The sequence below is a fragment of the Apodemus sylvaticus genome, chromosome X, assembly GCF_947179515.1.
Source record: "Apodemus sylvaticus chromosome X, mApoSyl1.1, whole genome shotgun sequence".
Lineage (NCBI taxonomy): Eukaryota > Metazoa > Chordata > Mammalia > Rodentia > Muridae > Apodemus > Apodemus sylvaticus.
The window spans coordinates 101870849-101891594 of NC_067495.1; positions in this window are offsets into that span (position 1 = coordinate 101870849).

The following is a 20746-nucleotide window of genomic DNA, read 5'->3' on the forward strand; positions in this document are numbered from 1 at the left end:
GGACTGAAATCAGCAGGCCTCTTGCTCACCATTGAAACTGCTAGATCTTATTTTCTGAAAATTAATGTTTATTATTGTTACAACATTGTGCACATAAGTTGCATAAATGCTGTGAGCCAATGAAAAACAGCTATTCTAGAGCTCTGGGTTGATGTAAGCTTGAAGAACAGACAGGCCACCATCTAGTTAGTCCAGAGAAACACAAGGTTCAGTCATGTCTCTAAAAGGAGTCAGGAAGGAAGATCACTATGAGCCTAAGGATAGCTCTCAAGGAGAAAAGAAACATGCCAGGCATGCAATAATTTGTAAGATGACTCATCTGGTGTTAGTGGCACAAGTCTTTAATCCTAGCCATTGGGACACAGAGGCAAGTGGATTTCTGAGTTTGAGGCCAGCCTGGTCTACAGAGTGAGTTCTAGGAAGCCAAGGCTACACAGAGAAACCCTGTCTCAAAAAAAAAAAAAAAAAAAAAAAAAAAAAAAAAAAAAAACCAAAACAGAACAAACAAACAGCCTCATACTGAGGTAAAGCTACCATCAGTTAATATGTAAGCAATTCATACAACCCCCTAAGCTGAAGCACGGGCAGTTTCTGTGAGTTTTAAAGAGGTCCTGGCAATACAGTGATATGATGGGCTGGGATACAGAATAAAAAGGTATTACAAAGCAAAACAAACTCAAAACAAAAATAAACCTAAATCCACTGAAAAGAAAGGTAGATAGATGTGTCTTAAAATTCTACCTTGAGTCACTCTTTGTAATTAGATAGAGCCCCAACAGACCTGTAAGAAATGCAGTGTAAAGTGTGCCGAGATGCTTGGGTTCAAACCTCCCTTGAAGCTTTTACCTAAATGCCATTTTGGAAATCAAACAAGAGAGTGGGCTGTGTCTCTTGTTTACATTAAGTCTCTCTCTCTCTCTCTCTCCCAATTTATAAAATAGGGATAGTAATGATACTTGATACAGGTGCCATTTACATATTAGTCACAACGCATTGTAAAACTTCAATAAACTCTGCTTATTATTTCTTTTAGTTTCATGGAATTCATGAATCTATACATGACATAGTTGGAGTCTAGATTCTATAATGGCAAAGAGTGTGATTCTTTGGACTCCTAGAGAAATCTTAATAGAACCAATATGATAGAAATGGTACAGATAAGCATATATACAGAACACTTCTTGAACTGAGCACTGGCCTCATTTAGGAGTTTGTTACAACAGATTCATAGACCCTACTTTTACCCAAAAATGTCTGTTGAATGAAGGCTAAAAGTACCTTTGTAGGGGTGGTGAGCTGTGCTGGGATTCAAACTCAGAGCCTTGTATATTGTAGGTAAGTACTGTACTGCTGAGCTATACCTAGACCCAGATTAGAAAATGTTTTATATAAATATGTTAAACTTTGAGAGCCACAAAGCTACAACTAGACAAGTTTCTTTTTGTTTTGTTTTGGTTTTGGTTTTTTGGATTTGGTTTTTTTGAGACAGGGTTTCTCTGTATAGCCCTGGCTGTAGACCAGGCTGGCCTCGAACTCAGAAATCCATCTGCCTCTGCCTCCCAGAGTGCTGGGATTACAGGCGTGTGCCACCAACGCCAGGACAAGTTTCTTTTTAAGAGTCCACTAACGAGACACAATCTGGGGCAAGGCCTCAGGCAGAAGCCCTTAGCTCTACTCTCTCCGATTCCGGATCCAGATCAGTCTGGGCGGCAGCATTACATCTCCAAGTCCTGCAAGTGGCTAGCTGGGCTTCCGGGCGGCCAGCTGGGAGAAGTCAGTGTGCTCCAGTGAATCCAGCGGGCCCCAGCGGGAGCCTTCGGGTGCCTGCTTTGGGATCTGAACAGCCTGGGCAGCAGCACACTGTCTACAAGCAGTGCAGGAGGTAAGCTGTGCACCAGAGGCCAACTGGGAAGGGGCAGCTTGCACTGGTGAGTCCAGCACTGACAAGATAAACTAACACCAGTGAGATCTAGATGGCAAAAGGCAAACGCAGGAACGTCACTAACAGAAATCAAGGCAATATGGCAACATCTGAACCCAATTCTCCTCTACCAACATGTCCTGGATACCCCATCACACCAGTAAAACAAGATTTGGATTTAAAATCACTGGTCATGATGCTGGTACAGGAACACATGAAGGTCATACATAAAGAAATTCAGGAGAAAATGGATCAAAAGTTAGAAGCCCTTGCAAGGGAAACACAAAAATCATTGAAAGAAATCCAGGAGAATACAAAAGCCAACAAGGAGGAAATGCAAAAAACACTTAAAGAAATACAGGAGAACTTTGCTCAACAGGCTGAGGTCATGAAAGACGAAACACAAAAATCTCTTAAAGAAATACAGGAGAACTTTGGTCAACAGGCTGAGCTCATGAAAGAGGAAACACAAAAATCTCTTAAAGAATTACAGGAAAACACAAACATGCAAGTGAAGGAGCTAAGAAAAACCATCCAGGATCTAAAATCAGAAGTAGAAACAACTAAGAAAGAGTCCACTAACCTAGCTAGGAATGGTGGCACATGCCTTTTATCCAAGAACAAAGGAGGCAGAGCAGGAGGCCAGCTCAGTCTACAGAGCAAGTCCTCTGACATCCAGTACTACACAGAGAAACCCTGTCTCAAAAGGCAAGCAAGTAAATGAACAGAAAAGAGTCCAGTAACTTGAGGCTGGAGAGATGTCTCTGTTTAAGAACTCATTTTGCTCTTGCAGAGAGCTTGATTCAGGTCCCAGAACCTGCGTGGTAGTTCACAACCATCCATAACTCCAGTTATAAGGTGTCTGGTACCCTATCTGACTTTGTCAGGCACGAAGCCTGCATGTAGGGAGCTGGCTGAGCAGATAAAGATGCTTGCCATCAAGCCTGGTGACATGGGTTTGATGCCTGGTGACATGGGTTTGATTCCACATGGTAGAAGCAGAGAACCAACTTCTGTAAAGTTAGCCTCTGACCTCCACATATGCACTATGCCACTTGTACACATGTAAACATACCTAAGTAAATACATATATATGTATATGTATGTATATATGCATGTGTATATGTATATGATGTATATGTATGTGTATATGTATATGTGCATGCACATGTATATGATGTATATGTACATGTATATGATATATATATATGATGTATATGTATATGTGTGTGTATGTATATGATGTATATGTATGTGATGTATATGTACATGTATGTGTATATGTATATGTGCATGCATATGTATATGATGTATGTGTATATGATGTATGTGTATATGTATATGTGCATGTATATGTACATGATGTATATGTGCATGTATATTACATGTATATGATGTATCTGTGCATGTATATGTACATGTATGTGTACATGTACATATATATGTATATGCATATGCATATGTGTATGTATATGCATGTGATGTATATGTATGTGTATGCATGTGTATATACATATGATGTATGTATATACATCATGTATGTATATACTTCATATACATGAAGTCAGAGGAGGGGTGTTTTGAGGGAGGAGGGTGACTAATAGGAGAGGAAAAGAGACAGTAATAGATAAGATGAATATATGCAAGAAACAAAATAAGAGCATATACAAATCATTTTTAAAAGAACAATACTTTGTGTTCTGTTAAGCTGCCAGATTTGACTCCAACATTCTTCTCTGAGATATTCTGTAATCTGGGTTGTTTTTGATAGTATCTTGTTAAGAGATATCATTACACAAGGTCCTGCCATACATCATAGATGGTCAAACTTCCTATCTGACTATAAGATGTATAACTACCATCACCCCAAGATGACCAGTCTGTACAAAGAATTTCTGACCTGTACAAGATCTGTATTGGAATTGGTCCTGGGAGTAGAAAGGAGACTGGTATAGACATTGAATAGGAGACAGTGGGGTTCTAGTGTGTTATACTGAAGAATTCCATATACATTTTATCTTTCAGCATACAGACTCTGGAACTTTCCACACATATTCAGGCATAATCCTACTAGCAGAGTTTATCCTGTCTCCTGCCTTTCAGAGAATAAAGGTATAACTTGGAAGTGACTTGATCTGTTGGCCCATGAAATATACAGAAATTGCCAAGACTGAGAATTTTTCAAGGTTTTTGTTTTTTAAGTACATAAGAGAGTGCTGTTTAGGGAATTGCTTAGAAATTGCCTTGATATATCTTTGACAGTTGGATGTATATGTAAATATATGTGTGTATTTACAGGCATGTGTATGTATTCCTATTTTTGTTCTTTTATTTCTCAAACAATATCCATGCTGCACTGTGTTTGTTTTCTTGTTATGCACCATATTTCACCATGGGAACTGTGAAAATCAAACAGCAATCTTGAAGCCACGAAGTCCATAGAGACTGACAAATATACTAGTTTACCATAGGGAGAGCCCAGTGGCTCTCAGAAGCAAGACCATCCCTTTACCTAGAAGTTTTGATCTCAACTAAAATGCAAATGTTCCTGCGCTTTTCTTCTTAAATTATTAGTCATGCGTACCTCAGAAAGAATGTATAAATGTATCCATCCAACAAATAGTTTTAAGATTTATGAAAGGAAAACTTGAAAATTGAGGAGGAAGAAGTATTAAGAAAGAACCCCAGAGAGAGTCTGATTGGAAAAAAAAAGGAACTGAGTTCTTAGCTTCTCCCTTGTCCAGAAGTTTGTTCATTTATTCTCATTTGTTCAATAACTGAATTTTCAATCCCTACTCCATGTGGTAACTAGTAACTAAGAACAGAGAACCAAACATTGCAAAACAGACAAGCATCTCATTTCTGGGACAGTGGGGGAGAACTAGACAGAAAGTAAGTGTGGAAATGGGTATTAAATTTGATCATTATAAATGCCTTGGAGCAATAAACCAGGGCATAGATATATGACAATTGCAATTTTAACTGGGATATGGACAAAGTGGACCTGCATTAAAAGCATGGCATTTGAACAAAGACTTTAAGGAGGCAAGGGAGAGAACCGGGTGAAATTACAGGAAGAACTTCAAAGGCAGAGAAAAAGAGCGAGGGTGGAAGTCTACAAGGGAGGTGCTCCTCTGGCTGCCCTGTGTGCAGAGGGAAGGCCAGTGAGATGGGAACAACAGAAGCAGGAGAGTGAGGCAGGTGACGTCAGGGAGATAATGACAGAGCAGGAGGTCAGATCATGAAGACCTTGCCAGCCACTGAAAAGTCTGGGGCACTTATTGGAGTTGGAGGGGAGGACTACTGAATTATGAACACTGACAGGGCCTGAGTTTATCAGATCATTTCCTTAAATTTGAAAACGAAAGTTGTCTATGTGTTGCAGGTAGGGGTACCAAGGTCATTCGAGATTTAAGGCCACACTAAATTTTCCCTAAGAAAGGTTATCTATGTGCATAATTTAAACATCAAACAGTATGCAAAGGTATAAAATAAAAGGCCAAACTCTCCTATCTATCCCCATTAGGTTCTTTCTCTGAAGATACTGCTTTGTGTGTCTGCATATATGGAGAGAAGGGAAAAGACTATATGTACTTTTTTTTATTTAGAAAAAAAATGAATTCATGTTTTATATAGTTCACAGCTTAGAAATTTATCTAATTTGTCCAAATATCACCACATCTCTTTCCTTTTAATGGATTCATCACTACAGAATGTGAGTATGTCATCATTTTTAAACAAGTTTCTTTTTTATTCATTTTTTAAAAATTAGCCCGTCACTGTCACATTTGTTGAACAAAGTACATTTTTAGATTCTCCCTCCTCATCTTTTACACACAGACCTCCTGCTCCCGCCTGACTTTGTAACCTCCCCCAAATCTCCTTTTGACTTTTGTAACGTACGTGTCCTTTCACCCTTCCCACCTTTCTTGGGCCGATTTCTTATGCGTGGATATTTGCCTTATTTCTATCAGGAAGTATGAGCAGTCAAAAATAGTACTGCAATGAAAATACCAAGAATTGCTCTTGGAGTACAATAATAAGCAAAAAGAGGCCACAAGTAAGAGCAACACCCAGTTTTGATGCTTATTATGTGCTAGACATTATGCCTTAATCTTACTTTATCTTTATAACTCTATGATGCAAATAACCATTGTGTCTATTTTTCAGAGTCAAAAACTGATCCTCAAGCGGTTGGATGGATTTCTTAGGGCCTCAATGAACATTGTAGAGACATAACCTGAATGTGTGCTGCCTTACTCCTGAGCCTATGCTCTTAACCAGCTGTGAAATACAAGTGCTACCCTAGATCAGAGGCCACGTGCCTTCCCACACACCGTCAATACTGGATATTACCCATTTTGTTAAATATGTGTCGGTACAATTGGGGAGAAGTAACAGCTTGCTGTTTGGATTTGCATTCTTTTGTTTACCAGCAAGGTTCACCGTTTTCCGTAGTCTAATTGACACTCATATTTCTTTTCCTTTGAAAATGCCTATTCATATCATTTGCTCATTTGTCTTCAGGCTGTTAATGCTTTTCTTGCTGATTTGTTTGAGCTCTTTGGAAATTAAGGAAATTAGTCCTTTGTCTGTCATAAGTGTTGCAAGTACCTTGTTGTTCCCAGTGTCATTTGGCTTTTGACTTTGTTTTTGTATATTCTTGCTACAGTTTTAAATTTTGATGGAGACTCATTTATCTTTTTGGCTATGGTATGTGCATTTGTAGGTTGCTTTAAAAGGCCTTCCTTTTCCAAAATTGTATACTTTAAGTTCTCCTATACTTTCTTTCAGATCTTTTGTTTCATATGAAACAGAGTCAAACAGTAGCCCAGGCTGACCTGCAGCTCACTCTGTGACTCAAGCTGGCCTTCAACTCATGAGTCTCCTAACTGTTGTGATTACAAGTGGGTACTGTCACATACAACTATTAGTACTCTTTTCCTTTTTTATTAAGATTATTTTTATACACTCCATATTTTATTTCCCACCCTACCAACCCCTCTCCACCCTCCGACTGTTCCACATCCTATACTTCCTCCCTACCCCCTGTCTCTACATGGATGTCCCCACCCCCACCTGACCTCTAAACTCCCTGGGGCCTCCAGTCTCTTGAGGGTTAGGTGCATCATCTCTGAATGAACACAGACCCAGCGGTCCTCTACTGTATGTGTGTTGGGGGCCTCATATCAACTGGTATATGCTGCCTGGTTGGTGGTCCAGTGTTTGAGAGATCTCAGGGGTCCAGATTAACTGAGACTGCTGGTCCTCCTACAGGGTTGCCCTTCTCCTCAGCTTCTTTCAGCCTTCCCTAATGCAACAACAGGGGTCAGCTACTTCTGTCCATTGGTTGGGTGCAAATATCTGCATCTGACTCTTTCAGTTTCTTGTTGGGTCTTCGGGAGTGCAATCATGATAGACCCCTTTATGTGAGCACTCCATAGCCTCAGTAATAATGTCAGGCCTTGGGACCTATTGAACTCCACTCAATAACAGTGGGAGATTTCAACAATGGACAGGTCATTGAAACAGAAACTAAACAGAGACATAGTGAAACTAAGACAGGTTATGAAGCAAATGGACTTTTGGTAGTTTTAAGATTTTACTTTTCACATTAAGATACTTTGCTTCTCTGTATTTAATTTGCATATAAGTTGGAGAATTCAGCTAGTCTGTGAACCCAGGCATAATTTTGGAATGATTAATCCTTTCCCCTATTAATATGAGAGGCCAACTTTAAAAATATTAATGTATATATAAACATTGTATAGTGTCAATAAACATTGGTCTGTTTTTTTCTATAGAACTCAATGACTTTAATGTAGATCATAATATATTTTAATATATGATGAATCTTATTCCTCTCCCATACTGATTTTCATGACTTGTTATTGATTCTTCTTCCCTGGTGCCTTTTCTCCTCCCACACTCACTGTCTTTCCATTTGTTCAACAACCATTTACTGAGTTCTGTTCATTCACAGATATTGTCAGCGACTTGAGCCATAATGACAAATAAGGACATAATCCTTGTCCTCAGGAAACTAGCATCCTACTGGGAGATTCGGAGAAGTCAATAAGTAATTATAATAGAATTTAGTTAGTGCCTAAGCGCTGTGAGTGTGTAGCTGAAACGTAACTAACTCGGGAGGCTTGAGGGGAAGAGATCAGGAGAGACCTGGAAGGACATTGACTAAATCTTGAAGGACTGGGGAAGTAAACTACGTAGAGGCAAGAGACACAGAAAGATGTTCCAGAGGAAGCAAGCTGTCTGTGTAAAGTGGAAACAGGAGATGCCGGAAAATCAAAGGAATAGTTAGTTGTGATTAGAGGGTCAGATGTGGGAGAAGTGGAGAAGTGGGATGGGAGATTGACATATGGCTAAAGGAACTGGGTCATGTGAGGATGGTTTTGGTTGCTATGCTAGGTAAGCTGTCAGAGGGAAGCCATTAAATGTGTCTCTAGCAGAAGAGCAGCAAGTCTGCACCCTTCATGACTAGCTGGACTTAAATAGTGAGAGGAAGCGTGAGGAATATAAAAGTATTTAAGTATTTAAGAGTGATTGGCCAGAGGTTGGGAATGGAAGGGGGCAGGAACTAAAAGGTGAACAACAGGTACCCAAACACAGTTAGATAGAAGAAATAAATCCCTGTTTCCTATAGCACAGTAGGAGGACTACAGCTCACAATAATCTATCATGTGCTTTATGAATAACAAGGAGATAGGCACTCAGTGACTTCACACACAAAATAATTAATGATAAAGGGATGGGAAATGTTGATTACCATGATTAGATCCGTACATATTGCATATATGTCTCGAAATATCACACTGTACTCCATGAATATGTACAATTACTGCACTAATGAAAAATAATAGTGTTTAAAGAGATACAACTCTTAGTAACTCTGATTTGACCATTACACGGTGTCTAAATTGCACCTTGTAAATGTGTACAGTATAACAACAACAACAACAAATGTTTTCAAGCTAGCTGAACTAGGGCAAAAGAAAGATAGGTTTATAAGTAATATGAAGACAGTGGATATAGAATCCCTGGTGTTACCCTGCATCCAAACTGACCTACCTGTGTTCTGGGCCCTCCAAAATCCTGTTCTCTACAATTCATTCTTGCATATTACAAGCTAGTTGTTAATACTCTACACAGGGAGCATTTTCATTTGGCAGCTGTTTTCAAGGCTTTCATCTGTTAAAATGGTCCTAATAATAGGAGCTTCAGGCAAGCCAACTGGGGAAGAGACTTTCAGCAGAAAAACTTCAAATTATATCCCGGTCCTCAGTAGACTCCCAAAAGAAATTCTTAAACCTGTACTCTCTTAAAAGTCAAGTGTGGCGCCAGGGTAAAGTGGAGAGAGGAGAGGTATGGACTTTAGGCTGGTCAGAGGCTGGCCCTGACATCAGTCGAAATAGTTCACATGCCTAACTGGAACAGTCTGTCTGCCCTGGTATAGTCTTCTACATGTCAGGCTCCCTTTTGTCCATAAGAAATGTGACCTTAGGCTTCTGGAACAAACAGTCCTGAGAGACAGGGAGTTATTAGGTGAGCCCATCATTGAGTCCTTGAAACCAGGCACAACATTTACAGCAGAAAGAAAACTGGCATTCCAGTTTCCAAAGGAGGAGGGAGAACCAGCTGACATCAGAGGAGAGGGATTCACGTTGTCATGGCAACCATAAGAGTTATACTGTATTGTTTGTAGCCAGAATTTAAGAGATTATCCTTGGGCTAAAAAAAGTGTCACCTCTTTCAATTCAACATCACCATCTCAGGACACCCACCACCTTCCTCTGAGGGTTTTTTATTTGTTCATTCGTTATATGTCTCTTGAATATTTATTGATTTACTAATCTGCCTCCCTCCATTTTTTCCCTTCTTTCCTTCCTTCTCTGCATCTGGCCAGCACAGCCAGAAGGGGCCATTTGTCTTCCCACAGATGGTGCCGGTAAATCAAACTTCTGGCTGGTAGAAACTGGGACCTGGAAACCCTCCCAACTTGGGAGGTGTCCTTCCCACGACTTAGGGCGGCTGCTTTTCTGTCCTGGGAGAGAGTGTGGAGAAGAAAGAGCTGCTGTGAAAAGGCTCTGGGTCCAGAGAGATAACAGAAACTCACAAGCTTATGGACTTTCCATGGTCATTTCCTCATCCTAAGTCTGTGCTAAGATGACTGCCTTAGATGAGTTTGGCTCCATCCGCTGTGTATGGCATAGTCTCAGTTTATGGTTACAGCACAAAGCATTCACTTAAGTTACACCTCCGAAGCAGCCTGAGTGGCATGGAAAATAAGGAAAGACCCTTTTAAAATGTTCACATATGCAAGCAGGTGTTTCCACAGCATCATGTGTTTCTTCCCATGTCCCAGAAGGAAAAACCGAGAAAAAAAGAACGGATACACTGAGCCAGTTTTTTTTTTTTTTAAGTGAATGCAAGATGGATCTGGGGGCAGAGACAGGGGGATTGCTGCAAATTAGAGGCCAGCCTGGTCTACATAAGGAGTTCCAGGATAGCTTGAACTTCATGAGGCCTTGTCTCAAAACAAAAACAAAAACAAAAAACAAACAAACAAAAAGCTAGGCACTTCACCTCCCTTCCCCACCTACCTACAAAAAAGAGGACAAGGAAGAAGACCTGGAAACAACACAGTGTTGAACTCCCTGGCTCCAGTTAACCCAACCCCCACTAGTAATACTGACGTCATCTAGCTTTTTAGTCAAAGGCCTAATTGGCATCCTGTTTATTAAGCGTTAAAAGTCATTTTCTTTATTTCTCTTTCTTGGCTCAGTAACTCTCAGTTTGGGAATCTCTGGAGATTTTAATTTCCCAAAGAGCCCCCTGTCATCTCTTACAGTAAAGTCTTTTCATTTCACCTCGTTTAAGTATATTGGCTGGTTTAAAGGCTTAATTGTGATGAAGAAGATTAAGTACAAATTTAATAAGCATTAAGAGTAGAACACTATCCCTTATTTCCTCTGGTTTCAATAATCATCGCGTTTGGTTTTTTATTTGAAATTGAAATGCTTAGACATCCAAACTGGGGAAGAGAGGCAGGCTAGGAAAAGAGGGCGGAACGGTGATGTTTAGTTGGCCTTTTCTAAAGTCTGTGGTTCTTGCTGCCACTGTGGCAGCAGACAAATGGTTGCAAGGTGATGGGCTTGGAAATGATCCAAGAAGAACGCCAGATGATTCAGGCAGCAGGGAGGAAGGAGCACCTCCAAGCTCTTCCCTGCTTTCCAAATAGGCTCTTTACTTTTACCAGAACTATTGGCTTTGAGAACACTCTGGGTTCTCCAAGTCTCTTGGCACGAGTGGAGACAAATCTCTTTTCCTGTTAGTACAGCTAACACCAGATTAGCATTTTTCAAAAAGAACTCGACTAGAAAATGAAGAGAAACACAAAGCTAAAAAAAGAAAATGTAAATGCATAGAAATGAGCACAGATTCTAAGATAAAGTCTAGCCCCAGATTTACTGCACTGGCAGAGACTACCAGGCACCCACGTGCACACACACATATACACACACCTGGTCCTTTCTCCTCCTTCAAGCCTGCATCAATAGACCCTGTGCCTTAAGGCCTTGATTGCTTCTCTTATTGCAGTCTTGGCTCTCTCTTCTTTTGTATCTCTTATCCCTGTTCCCTGATGATTTCGGTACGTGATTGTCTCTTTCTAGTGGACTACAAAGCGCTGCAAAGACAAGGACTAATCACAGTCATCTTTGTATCCAAAGTGTCTGGCATGTGCAATCATCCATAAATGATTGTGGAACACAAGCGCACTGAATTAGATCCTTGCAGCCCAGAATCATGTCTACCCTTGGAAATCAGCACTTCTAAAAACAAGGTCCTATGAGCAGACAATAGTTTATACCCACAAGCTTAGGTCTGTTTGACCCGATGTAAAACAATCTGGGAAATTAAGATGAATAAAACTGCCATAAAATTGTATAGGATTCTGGTTTTCCAAACACATATCACACAACGCCACATTTGATTCTCAGAAAAAAAAAATCGTGGAAGGAAATGAAATTTAGAGGGATTAAACCAGCTAGCAACAGGGGGATTAAATAACTGTCTCAAAGTCACAGAGCAATATTATAATACACTTGGAACTAGATCCAGATCTCTGGATGGCTAATCCATTAGTCCTTCTGGTTTTATGTACTGCATCCCCAAAGATGCCTTTGGGAGTTGGGTCATCAGTAACCACAGAGAACAATTCTAAAGCTTGCTTCACACCTTCCTCTCTGTCTTCCACCCACTAATTATGGCACTGACCCAGAGAGAGAGTCCAGTCATCATTCCAGGGCAAGCAAGTAGCAGAACCTTGCCAAATCAGAACTAAATGCCAGAAGACCTGCAAATCCTATTCCTAGGAATGTATACAAACAAACCTTATAAATTCAAAATTATATACCTATGTAATAAACCTATGAACAAAAATCAATTATTGTGTTGATAGTTTGATACTTCCGGAAATATTGGACAGGTATTTAAAGATATATGCATAAGGATGTCTGTGAAAGCCACGTCGCTGTGTCTAACAGCAGGAATAGGATAAAAACAATTGTCATATCCATACTATAAATCAAGATAAACTCAATAAGAGCAATGATTTAATGTACATCTATATTTATTGGATGAAACAACATTCAGAACATTGTGACGATTTTTTTTTAGAAAACAAGATACAAATCAATATTATAGAATGACATTTATATTTCAGAAAATAGTGTGGAAGGACTCTCTTTTTTAATATTTTCAGTGTTGATGGTACTGGAATGTATGACCTTGAAACTGAAGGAAAACCATGTGATCTTTGTTTGGGCTTGCATGTATTTTTCTGCAATATTATTTTTGTGTTAAGAAAAATACAAAACAAACAATTTTCAATGAAAGAAATGAATCCAAACCATGACATCTGTGGTCAATGGATTTTTGACAAGAGTGCTGAAACATCTGAATGGCTCCAGAATTATCTTTTCAACAAATGATGCTGAAGAGGCGGAATATCCACAAACAAAGGAATGGATTTGAAGCTCTAGGGAAATAGTTTAGGGGATAAGAGCACTTATTGTACAAGCATATAAAACCTGAGTTCAAATCCCCAGAAAAATATGAGAATGATCCTGTGTGTCTGTAACCTGATGACAAGAGTGGGGCAGGAAGAGCAGGAACTGTGCCTTACAGGCTGCCCACCTAGGTCCTGGCTTGGTGGGAAGTGATAAAGTTAGAAGGTCAAAGTCCTGCTCTGTCATCAATACTGACACAGTCACATCCAATTGCATACAACTACACTGATGCACATTCGTATGCACACAGAAGAATGAATTTGAACCCTTACCTACACCGTACATAGAAACTAACTCAAAGTGGGCCTCAAGATCTAAAAATAAGAGGTAAACGATAAAATATTGTGCATGAACTATTTATAAATGTTCTTATTCTTGGGGTTTGAAATATTGTGTTCCATGTTTGTAATTTTTCAGGATTTCAGATGTCTAAAATAAAATATTCATATATTTGGCTATGATACACAATTCTCCCTCTCTTTTTCTGTGCATATATATACACATGGACGTTTGTGTTTATTGGGAATAGGTATGCAACGATTATAAAGGGACGGCTACTACCAGTCTTCTTCATAGTACATCTATGAGCAAAGTGCTGTTTTCAAGGCTTATTAGGCCAAGAGTTTATTTTCATAAGGAAAAGGAATAGTAAGGTTATTGATTGTGAGCTTATAAGAGTCTGGTATCACCTAGGAAAAGAGCCTCTGCATGTGCCTATAGGGTCTTGTCTTGATGACATTAGTTGATATGGTATGTTGGAAGATCCATCTTAATTGTGGATAGGCCCATTCCCTGGGCATGGCTTCCCTAGATGGCATAAAATGAAGAAAGCATATGAGTGTTTTACCTGCATGTATGTGCATGCCTGGTGGCCGCAGAGATCAGACAAGGGCATCAGATCCTCATGGAACTGGAGTTACAGACTGTTGTAAGCTGCTATATGGGTGCTTGAAACATAAGCCAAGTCCACAAGGGCAGCATGTGATCTTAATCACTGAGCTTTCTCTCCATCCCTTGAGATAGAGCAAGTGAACTAAGGAATAGAACAGAGCCAACCCTCTCTGCTTTCTCTCTGTGATGTGACAAGCTGCTTCAAGCTCATACTACCTTGATGCCTCTGTCATGATGGACTGAAACTTTGCATTGTAAGCTGGAGTAAACCCTTTGTCCTTTGAGTTATTCATGTTAAAGTGTTTTATCAGAGCAACAGGAAAAGAAGCAATGGTTAACTTAGACTGGATAAATAACCATGGGCCTAGCTCATCAATATCTTAAGTACTCTTATTTTTAGTAAGCAAAGATGAAATCATTCTTAGCTCCAATCGTAAAAGTATAGCATCCTCTATTCAGTAAAAGCTTCTCTCTTTTTTTCAGTAGACATCAATTAACACAGAGACTCACACTAATGATGTGCAAAGAGGAAAATACTGTGGGATTTTCAGTCCTGAATGGGACATGTATATCATAACCACGTGTCCCAAGGTTTTAGGATCACCATGGAAGAGGGGACTGGAAAGATTTAAGAGCTGTAGATGCCTACAAAAATGTATGTTTCCCAGACACAACAGGACAGTTGCACACAGCATAGCAATTGCAAAGGCACACACAAGGCCTTCTTGAGATTAATCCACACAAAATACCAGCATGGGGGAGTGAAAAGGACAGGAATACTCATGCATATCTATAGAACTATTGCCAACTGCTGACTGAGGAAAAGTTGGTTTTCCTTAAGGATGATATCCCTGAGGTGCTACCCATGTTCCCGTAGATGGTTCTACACCCAGGCATGCTGGCAGCACCAAGTAAACTCAGTGAATTAAAAAAGAAGATAACACATGAAACTTGGAGGAAACAGTTCATAAGGGGAGAGTAGTAAGATAAGGGATGGACAGTGGACCTAATCAAAATACATTATATGCTTGTGCAAAAATTTCAAACTATTAAAAATGTACAGTCTTCTGAAATTATCACTTGAGCTACAGGCACCTTCCTTTCTTCCTTGTAAAAAAAATTGTTCTACCTTCCTCTATCCTTCCCTTAAATTAAGAGAATAGAAGAAAACTCATTGTGTTCAAGCTTGTGTTCTTTGGAGCTGCCTCTTTCTTCCCCACCTAGGAAGATACACTCGAAAACTCACTTTAGGTTTCCTGGAAATAGATGGATTCAAAGATGTGAATACAGATGATGATGGGAGGAGGATTGGTTGGTGGTGAGAGTACCAGTGAGGAAGTGGGGGAAAGCAGGGTCAGAGCATGGGAGGATGGGAAACTGAAAGCCTCGAGTGTTCCTAAGGGAGTTCCAGAGCTGTGGTGGCGTCTCTGATAAGCTGTCTGAAGTTGGTGTGGAGCCTTTGTGCTCTCATTAGGTGCTGCTCACTGTGTCTACTCTCCAGTGTTAGACACAGTCACCTGTGGTTAAGAGCAATGTCCAAAGAGAGACATAACTGGGAGCCATTGGCCACTACTTCCAGCAGCAGAGGGGGATCTACAACCGTCACTGGACTCACTTCCTCCCTCGTTGAACTTGGAGAAGCCTTCAGAACAGGTTGCTGTGAATTCTTCAACCTACCTTCCCCATATGCTTCCGTGGCTCGAATTGCCAAATGTGAAGTAAGTTTAGCATTCTCAGATTTTGGATGTGAGAAATTGAGGACTGTTTTAAAAAAAAATGTCACCAGGACCAGGGAGATGGCTCTGTGGGTAAAGGCACCCACTGGCAATCCTGACTACTTGAATTCAATCCCTGGGAGTCATATGAAAGAAAGATAAAACCTTATTCCCGAAGGTGTTCTCTGACCTTCACATGTTTGCCCCAGTGTGTTTACACATAGACACAGTGAGAGAGACACAGACACACACACAAAGAATACTTAACTTTTTAAATGTCCCCAATTTGAGTAAATGAATGGATGCTGGTGGAAATGATTAGGACAGATAAGGAATACACTTGAGGCAAGAAGAAACTAAGATTTCGTCTTAAACAAATGAGCTCTGCAATGGCTATAAAAATGTTCAAATGGAGACATGTGCTAGGTAATTAGATATATGACTGGAACTTAGAGAAGTGGAGGATATGTCTGCTAACTGGTGTTGAATATAAATCATGCTGAAAGCTATAGGAATGGATGAGGCCACTTAAAGGGGGAACATAAAATGAGGACTGAAAATCTAAAACTGAGAGTTTATGGGATGACCAACATCTAATGGCCAGAGGGAGGAGGATGACTGGGCAAGGGTGGAGTCATAAAAGAAGTAGGGGGCTGACGAGATGGCTCAGTAGATAGGAGCACTGACTGCTCTTCCAAAGGTCCTGAGTTCAAATCCCAGCAACCACATGGTGGCTCACAACCATCTGTAAAGGGATCTGATGCCCTCTTTTGGTGTGTCTGAAAACTGCAACAGTGTAGTCATATACATAAAATAAATCTTTGAGAGAGAGAGAGAGAGAGAGAGAGAGAGAGAGAGAGAGAGAGAGAGAGAGAGATGTAGGAAAAGTAACAGCAAGTGTTGTGTCACAGAAGCCATACAAAGAGAATATTTCAAACAATAAGGACATGGTTAATGGTATTAATTATTGCTGGAAAATCAATCAAATTAAAGATAGCACACAGAGAGAGACACACATATTGCCTTTGGGTTTAACATGAGAGGAAATTGGTGATCACTGTGAGAAAAAGTCACAATAGAGTGACTTGGGAGGAAAAGTCACAATAGAGTGAGCTGGGGAAAGGGAGGAAATGGGAAGAGCAAGTGTAATAGATTTCAGAAGTTGGTTGTGTGTGATTAAGGAAGAAAGGGATGCTGGATAGTTAACAGAAAGGATGTGTGGGCTTGAGGGGTTTGTTTGTTTACTTGCTTGATTGCTTGTTTTGGTAAATTTTAATTGAAGTACAGCATACATACAGAGAAGCAAAAAACAGGTGTACATCTTGATGGAGTTCCACTATCTTAACATACTTGGATAACTAGCATCCAAATTGCGGGGAAAAAAAATAACACCTCGGAACAGCCCTTGTGACCCATTCATTTAATGAGCCCCAACAATACTCAACAGTATCCTAACGTGTAAGAATGCAGAGTAATTTTCCTTATTTTTGAACTCTAATAGAGCCATCCAGTGTGGGATCTCTTATGTCTGGCTTTTATCAGTGCGGCATTGCTTATGAGACCTATATAATTGTGTGTAGGAGCCGTGCATTCAGTCTCACTGCAGTATATTTATCCATTGTGTTAATTTATCCGTTCTCCTATTGAAGGACATTAGAGTAGTTTTCAGTTTGGCACCATTACACTGTTGTGTATTTCTCTTTTTAAAAAGACTCTGGTGGCCTTTAATGTGTTTCAAGCAAATAATTTTCTATGAAACATTCAAATTTCTTTTTTTCTTTTACTTTCTTTTCTTTTCTTGTCTTTCTTTCTTTCTGTTTTTGCTTGTTTACTTTGAGACATGGTCTCACTCTGCAGCCTAAGCCAGCCTAGACATAATTACATAACACAGGCTAGCTTCAAACTCATGGTAATCCTCCTGCCTTAGGTTCCCAGTGCTAAAATTATAGGTGTGGAGGCAATTTTTTAAAATATAATGTTATAACAAAAATAAAGAGAGTAAATTAATCCTTTTTATTGGTTAGCTTCCTTGAGACAGGACTTTAGGACCAGATGACCTCAACCCATGCCCAGCTTTCCTGCTGGTGAGATTACAACTACACACCACCACAGTCAGGCTCCGAAACAATATTCTTAAAAAACTATCATCTTGTGATCTGATTCAACAAAAGCCCCCCCCCCATGAGTCTCAAGAGTGATTTGTTAAAATTCTAAATGTTCACAAAATGTTCCTACTTACAATTCCATAGATTTTAAACATTAAAACGAGAGACTCACTTAGAAGCAAATCCTCGGTACGAGTCTCCAAATATTTTTCCAACATCTAATAATAATTCAGGAGCCTGTTTACAGCCACTTTCCTTAAATGTTTGCTACAGGATAAACTAGCAGTTAGGTGCTAGACAGAAACATTTGTTTCCAGAACTCGAGTTGAAATAGATTCCTTTTTTAAAATCGCATTTATTGATTGTGTGTGCACATGCTTTCGTGCATGTCCTAGGGTGTGTGTGGCGTCAGAGGACGTAGTTGGTTCTCTCCTTCCCCTGGAATGGAGTCTGAGAACCTAATTCACCACACTTGGTGGCAGCGCTCCTATCCTTTGAGACATTGCTATACCCCTAGTTTTTAAAATCCAGGTAAAACTCACATAATAAAAATTAACAATTTTTCCACAATAAAATTGCGTGTGCATATGTGTTATTTTTTCAAAAATGGAACCAGAGTACAATTACTCACACTTAGAATCCCAGTATTCAAGATCTTGGCTAAGGCAGGAGGCTCTCCTTGAGTTAAAGGCCACGCTGGGCTACAGAGATTGTACCTGGTCCCCAAAAGAAACCAGCAACCAACAACAAAAAAGTAACATAAAATGTTGTATAAAAATATTTATGTTGCCAGGCGGTGGTGGCGCACGCCTTTAATCCCAGCACTTGGGAGGCAGAGGCAGGTGGATTTCTGAATTCGAGACCAGCCTACTCTACAGAGTGAGTTTCAGGACAGCCAGGGCTACACAGAGAAACCCTGTCTCAAAAAACCAAATATATATTTTTTTTCATGTAATTATTAAAAAGGTATCTAGCTGGGCAGTAGTGGCACACACCTATAATCCCAGCACTTGGGAGGCAGAGGCAGGCAGATTTCTGAGTTCAAGGCCAGCCTGGTCTACAGAGTGAGTTCCAGGACAGCCAGGGCTACACAGAGAAACCCTGTCTCAAAAAAAAATCAAACAAAACAAACAAACAAACAAACAAAAAGCTATCTAGCTGTCGCCATCGCCATCTCTGTGAGTCCATATGTACACAGGTTCCCACCAGAAAAAGTCTTAGCACTGAAAGGGAGAAGTGGTCACAAAGACAAACTCCTAACCAAACTCCTATTTGCAATTGATGCTTGCTGCAAAAGAGGAGATCCAGTGTCTCCAATGCAGTGACACTGGGTGTATCAGCCACACTTTAGGACAGGCCCTGTACAAACCAGACCTCTGTGTGTGGCCTTTTTGTTTTGTTTTGGTATTTGTGTACATGTGTGTTATTGGGGGGGGGAACATGTTTGTTTGATTTTCATTTTTTGTTTGATAGACAGAACATAATGTTGTGTTGGTAGGGAGGTAAGGATGATCTGGGAGGAGTTGGGAGAGGAAAAGAATATGATCAAAATATATTGTATAAAAACTTTTTTAAGTAAAAAAACTAAATGACTTGAAGTAAAAAAAAAAACTGTATAGCAATGGTTTGTCCCTTATAAGTATATTATAGACAATAGCTTCTAATCGTAATATATTCAGAGTTGTGCATCTAACCCTACCAATTTTAGGACATTTTATCACTTACCATTTTCTTTTCAGTAATGGGGACTGAACTCAGGACTTAATCATGAGCACTCTTAAGAGTTACAGCCCATCTTGAGAACATTGTTTTCATCCTTATAAATAATGTGCTGTGGCAGGAGAGATGACTCAGTGAGCAATGGGCTAGCCTCTCACCCATGTGGGCCTGAGTTCAATCCCAAAACCCTGTAAAAGCTGAGCCCCATAGTGCATACCTGTAATGCCAACACCGAGCAAGCAGAGACAGAAGGATTTTTTATTGGGTATTTTCTTGATTTACATTTCAAATGTTTTCTCCTTTCCAGGTCTCCCCTTCAGAAACCCCCTATCCCATCCCCCCTCCCCCTGCCTCTATGAGGGTGCTCCCCCACCCACCCACTTCCATCCTTCTGCCCTGGCATTCCCCTACACTGGGGCATCGAACATCATCAGGACCAAGGGCCTCCTCTCCCACTGATGTCCAACAAGGCCATCCTCTGCCACATATGTGGCTGGAGCCATGGGTCCCTCCATGTGTATTCTTAGTTGGTCATACAGATCCTGGGAGCTGGGGGAGGTGCGTGTCTGGCCTACTGACACTGTTGCTCCCTCCATGGGGCTGCAAACCCCTTCAGCTCCTTCAGTCCTTTCTCTTGCTACTCCATTGGAGACCCCTGAGCTCAGTCCAGTGGTTGGCTGGGAGCATCCGCCTCTGTATTTGTCAGGCTCTGGCAGAGCCTCTCAGGAGACAGCCATGTTAGGCTCCCATCAGCATGCACTTTCAGACATCCACAATAACATCGAGTTTGGTGGATGGGTCCCCAGGTGGTGTAGTCTCTGGATGGCCTTTCCTTCAGTCTCTGTTCCACACTTTGGCTCCACATTTCCTCCTGTTAGTATTTTGTTCCACCTGCTAAAAAGCACGGACGCATCCACATTTTGGTCTTCCTTCTTCTTAGGCTTCATAAGACCTGTGAATTGGATCTTGGGTACTCCAAATTTTTTGCACTAATATCCACTTATTACTGAGTGCATACCATGGTTGTCTTTGTCACCTCACTCAGGACAATAACCTCAAGTTCATTCCATTTGCCTGAGAATTTCATGAAGTCATTGTTTTTAATAGGTGAGTAAATAGTACTCCATTGTGTAAATGTACCACATTTTCTGTATCCATTCCTCTGTTGAGGGACATCTGGGTTCTTTCCAGCTTCTGGCTATTATAAATAAGACTGCTATGAACATAGTGGAGCATGTGTCCTTATTACATGTTGGAGCATCTTCTGGGTATATGCCCAGGAGTGGTATAGCTGGGTCCACAGGTAGT